The 8,140-nt window shown below is 36.4% G+C and overlaps 1 long non-coding RNA gene across 1 annotated transcript; it reads right to left on the minus strand.

Annotated features, from left to right (window-relative positions):
* Positions 1 to 5,190: 5,190 nt before the first annotated feature.
* Positions 5,191 to 6,529, minus strand: LOC142615587 (uncharacterized). Its single transcript, XR_012840791.1, has 3 exons — positions 6,505 to 6,529; positions 6,306 to 6,376; positions 5,191 to 5,348 (listed from the first exon to the last, which is right to left on the minus strand). It is a non-coding gene; the product is annotated as an uncharacterized LOC142615587 (long non-coding RNA).
* Between the last annotated feature and the right edge of the window lie 1,611 nt (positions 6,530 to 8,140).

Here is an 8,140-nt window from a genome sequence, read left to right on the forward strand (position 1 = left end):
TGCTGAGTTAGCACCAAGCATATGGGGGCTATTGTGGGTGATTGACTCGTTTTGGGACGAGTATAGTTGACATTGTGTGCAACCCTTCGAAGCTAAATATTTTTTGTGTCACCAATAAATAAAGTCTTGGTCAAATTTCTAAAGGTCATATCTAAAGTCAACTGCAAGTCACTAAATATTCGACACACCAAGTCTTCAAGTAGTGACATTTCATAAACCAAGTCTTGAAGTCATACAAGCGATATGCTATTGTCAAAGCACGCTTCAGGTAAGACTCTCAAGCTTTCTCTTTACTAATTCATCTTTTTTATATATCGCTTGAACCATTTCAATCCTTCAAGTTTTTTTTATCAAAATATTTTCTACAAGTTGTTTGTACTAATGCTTAACCATAACTATTGTTCACTAATATAAATCATAACTACACTAGGGGACAAAGTGAAAACCTTCTCGAAGCATCCAACAAAGAAGGAAAGTTGGACTCGATTTCCTCTCATCAAAGTCGTGACATGTTCATGTACTCTAAGCCATGACAAGTTCACACATCCAAAATCATGGTCGATCCGCGTACGCTAGGCCCTGGCAGGTTCATATATCCCAATTTGTGACAAGCACATGCATTCCAAGCCATGCTAACCTTTTAATCATTCTTGAATTCAAGATTATACTTGAAGAGGGAAGCGCCAATGTTGGCATCCTCAAGAAAATTTTTCTTGTCACTCAACTCTTGCAAGGAGAATTCCTAAGTAAGTCTAATTGTAGAAGGCTCGGTACACACCTTTGAAGAATGTTTTTCTAGACCTCGCTCTAGATGTCAAATAGCTCAAAAGCTTGAAAATGCAAAAATGGTGAGCCATAAGTCTGGCAGGGAAAAGAAGGGAAGGCTTTGTCCAATAATTAACAAAGCGAAGTTCTAAACTTCCATTTCAACCAAAGAACCCCTCACGCACTGAGCATGTAGGAGCCGTCATTGGTGATTGAGTCATTTTGGGGCCAATATAAATGTTGTTGTGTGCATCCCTTTGCAGCTGAATATTTTATGGCATCACCACTAAATTAAGTCTTCACCAAATAGCTAAAGGCTATAGCTAAATGGCCCACCACAAGTCGCTAGATATTTCATATACCAAGCCATGAGGTTGCAACGTTCCATACTCCAAGTCTTGAAATCATACAAGCGATTAACAATCATCAAAGCACACTTAAGCTATGACTCTCAAGCATTATCTTTGCTAATTAATTTTTTTTATATATTGTTTAAACCATTTCAATACTCTAGACTTGTAATCAAAATATTTTTTATAAGTCGTGTATGCTACTTTGCTTAGCCATGACTATCGTTTACTAATATAAATCACCTTTGCACTTAGGGTGAAATGGAAACCTTTTCAGAGCACCTAACGATGAAGGAAATCTGAACTCAATTCCCTCTAACCGAAGTCGTGACACGCTCATGCACGCTAAACTATGACGAGCTCATGCATCCAAAATCATGGTCGATCCGCACACGCCAAGCCATGGCATGTTTATATGTCTCAAGTTAGGGCAGACACATGCATTCCAAGCCATGCCAACGTGTTAATCATTCTTGAATTCAAGATTATGCTTAAAGAGGAAAGCGTCAATGTCACCATCCTCAAGAAAATTGCTTTTGGCACACACCTTTGAAGAATGCTTTGCTAGAGCTCGCTCTAAAAATTGATGTCAAATAGCTCAAAAAATCGCAAGTTGGTTGTTGAAAATCCATTCCAAATATTTTTAAGTGGAATCTTAGTACAATGTGGAAACTTGGAATAAGTGGCATAGAGGCTAGTGATAGAAATTATTGTGCTAGAGATGCTACAACCCTACACCAACGTCTCTAATGCTTAGCCCATCATTATCCCAAAGTTAGAAGTCAAGCAAGCAAAGTATGGAGCTGCCGTTTGAGGTACCATGTATCTTCGACAAAGAGGCTAACCAAAGCGTGAAAAAAAAAAAATTGTTGTGCTCGGAATGAGGCAACCCTATACCAACATCTCCAATGTTTAGCCTATCATTGTCCCAAAATTAGAAGTCGAGTTAGCAAAGTATGGAGTTGCTATTTGCAGTAAAACATATTTTCGCCAAAGGAGAATCATATTCTGCCTTCCATAAAGCAAATTGGGGGACCCCATTTTTGGGATTCATCTTGGAGGAATATGGAGAGTACTAAGGGAGGAATAAATTCCACCAACAACTCTTGGTGATGGGCTACCATTGGTTTGACGCAACCAAATTCGCTAAAAGTCACCGCACTTCTAAGTGCACTCCAGCCTCATACTTACATATCTTATAAGCCTTCAAGACATAAGTGTTCCAAAGCGTTCCACACTAGGGGGCTTTATCTCATCAGACTTATCCATCCACCCTTGAATGGGTGCATTCGAGTCTTTGCCACACTAAGTAATTCACTATGTGGGTGGAAGCAATTTCACTTAATAAAAGCAATGGTAATGGTTGTAGCCAACTCCATACAAAAGCATATCATTCATTGCTTTGACATCTCGCACAAAATCATAAGTGATAACAATATATCTCGCTCATACCAATATTCGGACGCAAGCCCTATAAAATGTTAGGAAGCCGACGAACAATCATATTATCCAAGCATGGTGAGACCCTTACATGCAAAGGCGCAATGCCTTCAATAAGGTAGGGAAAACCAATGCTTTCTCCTAATGCAAAACCTTGCTAAGCAGCAAGAAAGCCAAAAAATTACTCTTACGGCAAAACCTCTACATGTGAGGGTAAAAAAAAAAAAAAAATTTCAATAAGGTGGAGAAAGCCAAAGCCAGCGAGATGTTTCATTATGGTGATACCCCTACCTATGAAGGCGCAACTAGCCTTCGACAAGGTAGGAAAGTCTATACATCCTTAAAGGTAAACCTTATCGAATGATTAGGAAGCCAACAAGATGTCATATCATTTATACGTTGCAAGACCCCTACTTGCGAGGGTACAATGCCCCTCAACAATGTAGAGAAAGCCAACATTATCTTAACGGCAAGCCTTATGAAATAGTACGGAAGCTAACATAATATCTTATAATTCAAGCACGATGATCTACTACATGTAAGGACATAACCATCCCTTCAAAATATGGGAAAGTCGACGCAATAGATCACTACCTTATTGCCATATGGTAATTCACTATACTGGAGAATAAAACTCCTCAAGAAAATGGCAAAATTGTGCATTCTATAAGTCGCTATATGCAAGAGTGTGATATCTTCAAAAGATGATAGCAATACAAGCTTTATTCATGTTGCTGTCTGTGAGAACACAATCAGCCTCTATGAAACGGTGACAAACAAGTGCACCATGATCCACAATGCGCGAAAAAGCAGCCCATATGTGGGGGTGTCTTAAAACTAATGAAGTAAAGACCTAATATATGTCAAGTATAAGTCGGCTACCAAGTGGCGAGCCAAGTTTCAATATATATGAGTTGCTGTATGTGAAAGCAAATTTGCTCATCAAAAGATCGCTACAAAAAAATGGCACACAAATAGCAAGACGTGCACTTAGCCAAAACCAGTTCGCAAAGGCATGAAAACTAAGCAACATGTCTACTAACTTGCCCAAGCAAAGGTAAAGTCATATTCACAAATTATCCAATCAACCACAAAACATTCTCAAGAGATTGAGTGCATATAATCTATCAAAATTATGCTACTTAATCACAAGGTGCACTAGACCCTTCCAAGGAAGCTTTTCCAAACATTCAAATGGTGACAGCCATACAAGAGTTGTTTTCGCAACAAAAACATGCTCATAGCCTATTAAAGAAAGGTGGAAACTCATTCTCAAGGTACAAAATACAAACTATTCACATCCTTGAGTTACAAATCATTCTTTTCATTCCAAAATTCAAATTACATGTTGAGACATCATATATGTGTTTCTTTGTACAATATACAAATTGTATTTACTAATCATGATAGCACAAGTTCAAAGTTTCAACAAATACCAATAAATAGAAGCTGCTTTATACACATAAGTGGGCTGTCCACAAAAGCAAAATACAAGAGAATGTGTTTCCAAGGCAGCACCCACTATTATACATTACAGCCAACTCGAGTTCTCAAGGCTTCAACAAATTCAAGAAGCAAACAAAATGAAAAGAAAAGGGGACTCAAAGAAGATCAAGACTTGCAACAATATCTGAAGCTATCATTTTCTAAACACTCGCTTGCAATTGATTTCTTTGTGAATATATGGCTACAAGTTTCTGCCTCTTCACAAAAATCCAATTGCCAAGAGATACAAGTTGAACTTTCAAGCATTACTTGAACCATGTATCGATAATGCAATAGAGGTAGTAGAGAAGAAACTCTACAATCAGCCTATCCTCAATCAAGTTCTGCACGACATCCCTTCGTTCAAACAGCCGCCCCTCGGCTAAAGGAACAAACCAAGTCTTATGCATTTTCATTACCATAGCCACTCTCTATTCATTAAAAGGAAAGCTCCATGTTTGTTACTATCTTCCTCACTAGGCTCAACCAAAGAAGTCTTACAATCCTTTTGAGGTGAGCTAGGAGTGACGAGACTAGACAAAAGAAACTCAATTTCAACTTAGGCACTCAATTTTACAGCAACTTATGATGTTGTCTCTTATCATTGGAACTTAAAGCGACCTAGCCCTGCGCACAAACAGCAAGACGACATGTAACGACCCAAGGAAAAGCGCTAGCCACATCTGCGCTATACCTCAAAAGAACTAGTCACTATTGAGGCTTCTTGCAGTTGTTAATAAAGTCCAGATCTACCCAGTAAATACCCGATGTGGGACTCATCACACATCCACACACATCACACAATCAATCAAATTGGGGCATCACAATCTCCCCCACTTAAATCCCTAACGTCCTCGTTAGGGCCCACTTTGTGGGGTACTGTCTCCGAGCCCACATGGGGTTACCGGGCCGGCTCTGATACCACATGGGGTTACCACATGAATTTAGATACCTGACTAACTTGCTAACCTTACTTAGCTCAATAAACATAATTTATTTAATCTTAATTCAATAAAACTCCAAATAAACAATGCTTCTGATAAACCTCTTATAATAACTAAAATTCACAATTTATAATAATCTCCAAAAAGTTGTGAAGTCTAAGCGGAAAAAAAAAAAATAACTAATAATCTTTTCAAAACTCCACAAATTGAAAATAAACTCCACTATATAAAATGTGAACTACAAAACAAAGGTAACTAAAATTTTATGAGTCTTCAAGTAACACTGAAGCCGCCTACAACTTCCACGCTCTACCTTGCACCTCACAAGCGGTCCAAAGGTTCTAATTCTCAACTATACTTTAATCTGAAAATATTAATTGATGGGGTGAGCCACACATCTAGTAAGTAATTATACAGAATACACAACGGAATAGAGTCAAGCAAGGCACGAGTTTAATTTCACAATTACACTCAAAATATCCAATATAGTTTTCAAAACATGTAAAGAATCACTTAATACACATATAATCATATCTTAAAATCTTTTGGAAACACATACAAATAATTGATCAGAGCACAGTGTCACATATACACATCACATATTCTCACATACAATCACTGTGAGCGGATACCAACATCTAACCCCTGTGGTGAGGGATCAACACATATTCTCACATACAATCCTTTTGTGAGCGGATTTACACATATATATACGATCAATTCTAAAAACACTCATTTTGAGTCACATATCACAAACAATAAAGTTTATACAACATATAATAATTTTCTCAATATTAACAATTGTTCCAACAATAAAGATATATTGAATATCACAATATCAAATTGAAACATAAATCAAAAGATGCTTGACTCTCTTAGGGAACGAATAGGAACTGAAGAGTTTATATAAGTATTTTTACAATTCTTGAATAAGTTTGAAAATCCAGTTTGCTAAAAGGAACGTCTTAAATACCATTTGAAAAAAAAACAAGAATATGATTTCGAAATCACTTGGTTTAAAACAATTTAAAGAACAAAAATCTTTCTAGAAAACTTACTTTGAAACTCAATTATTTTCAGAAAATAGTTTAGTTAAAAATCATCTTTTAAATGGGTTTTAGACATTCAAAACGTTATTTAAAATTCAAAATTTATTTTAAAACATTATTTAAAAGCCAATTAAAATTTCTCTTTCAATAGTGTAAAAATGCTTTTTTGATAAACTTTTAAAAAATGTAAGCTTAAAAATATAACTTTGAAAATCTTTAACTTCTAAGAACCTAAAGAACAAAACTTGTGCATATTATGCATAATTACTTACCGCACTCGAATCACTCTGAAAATCCAGCCAAAATAATCTCCAAAGAGCCTCAAGACACTCTTAAATCGGACCTATAATCAATTATGGAAATTACTCAATATCCTCTACAAAATATAAATTTCACTAAACTATAAAAACTAACTCACTAGTAAAATACTTTGCTGAACTAAATGATAGCACTAATGCAAAGTATCTCTACCCAAAACAAATATGTGTTTTCCCTTGAATTTATCAGAACGCAGAGGCAACAGCTAATGTTTTAGAGTTTAAGTTAATATACATAACCCCAAACAAGTCATATTATATATATATATAGTCCCAGAAGCAGTGAAACCACAGCCGAATTATTTGACTTCTAGCATAATCTCAAGGCAAGTCTCAGAGGCAAAACACAATAGCCACCTTCTTTGACTTCTTCTTTAACCATTATATATATATATATATATATATATATATATATATATACACCAATTCAATGGAAGAAGAATGGCCGAATTGTTTGACTTCAATCTAGGATTATATGTATAAATCCAATGGAAGACTTAAACAAAAATAATGATTCGTGAAATCCCACTGACTCAAATCTAATATCTAATCCAGCGGAAAATCTAAACGTTAGAATATAAATCTTAAGATCAAAATCAAATTTCTAAATAACCTATAAAATTCTAATTTTTTCTTGTTTCTAATTGAGAGAAATCTTACCTTGAACAATCTGATTGTCTCTTCAATTGTACGTGCTCTAACTCCAAGGAAAACACCTCTTAGCCTCTTAGAATAAACCCTGACTATCTCTTCCTCTATTCTGTAGCTTGTATTATAAGATGTGGGCTTAGTGGGTAGTGGGCTGCAATAACAATTAAAAGAAAGCCTATAGCCCAACAATTATATTTTAAAGAAAACTCTTAAATAAAAATTATGTGGGGTATTACACGACAAGTTCATTAAAAGTCCAAAGCCAATAAGAAACAAACCAAAAAGGGTTCAAAGTTACAAACGGCGGCCGTGGTTCCATCTATTGCAGCTCTATGTTGTTGTTCGCAGCAGCTTCAACCTCAGAAAATAATGCATTAGTAATGAGATTGGCCTCATGGATGAAAGTCCCAACAAAGGCACCACAATTACCTAAGCCAAGATCATCCTACATGAAACCATAGTATGATGTGCTCAATATACTATTATATGAACCAAGAAAAGAAAATAAAGAAGATATGTGACTTACCAAGTTACAATTATCAAGCGGCCAAACAAGCAATGATAATACTCTAAGCATGAAATTTCTTGCATATGAGTAAGCCTATGCTTTTTCAACACTCGACTACCTTCTTCAGCTTTAAAAAGGTCACTTCTTAATGCATAATGCTTGGAGTGAAGAGAGGGAAAGCCGCTGGGAGCGCCCCTCCAACCCTTTTATAGTTGCCAACAACTTTGTCTTCTACGTCGCACAATTAGTAACACCTTTGGTGTCTTAACGTTAACGCCCATCCCAACGGCGTCTCAACCAACATTTCCTCATCATTAAAACAAGCATGAAGCGACAACAACTTGTGACTCTGCATTATTATTCGCATTCGCCACAAGGACACAATACTAGGGGCTGGCAACACATACATCAGCTATGTCACACCCCTATACTACATCGCCAAGTGATTCTTCACTTCATTCCATCTCAAGTAAGCTGTCCTAAGGTGGCCAGCAGTCAAGCAACTCAAATATTGAAGCATCCCAATGTGATCCAATTTGTATAGAGGTTCAAGATAGCCTCTCATTCATCATTATTTTCTCTTATAGACGCAAGTCAAAATAATAGTCAATTATCTACCCATTCTGCTTCC

The sequence above is a fragment of the Castanea sativa genome, chromosome 11, assembly GCF_040712315.1.
Source record: "Castanea sativa cultivar Marrone di Chiusa Pesio chromosome 11, ASM4071231v1".
In the NCBI taxonomy this organism is placed as follows: Eukaryota; Viridiplantae; Streptophyta; class Magnoliopsida; order Fagales; family Fagaceae; genus Castanea; species Castanea sativa.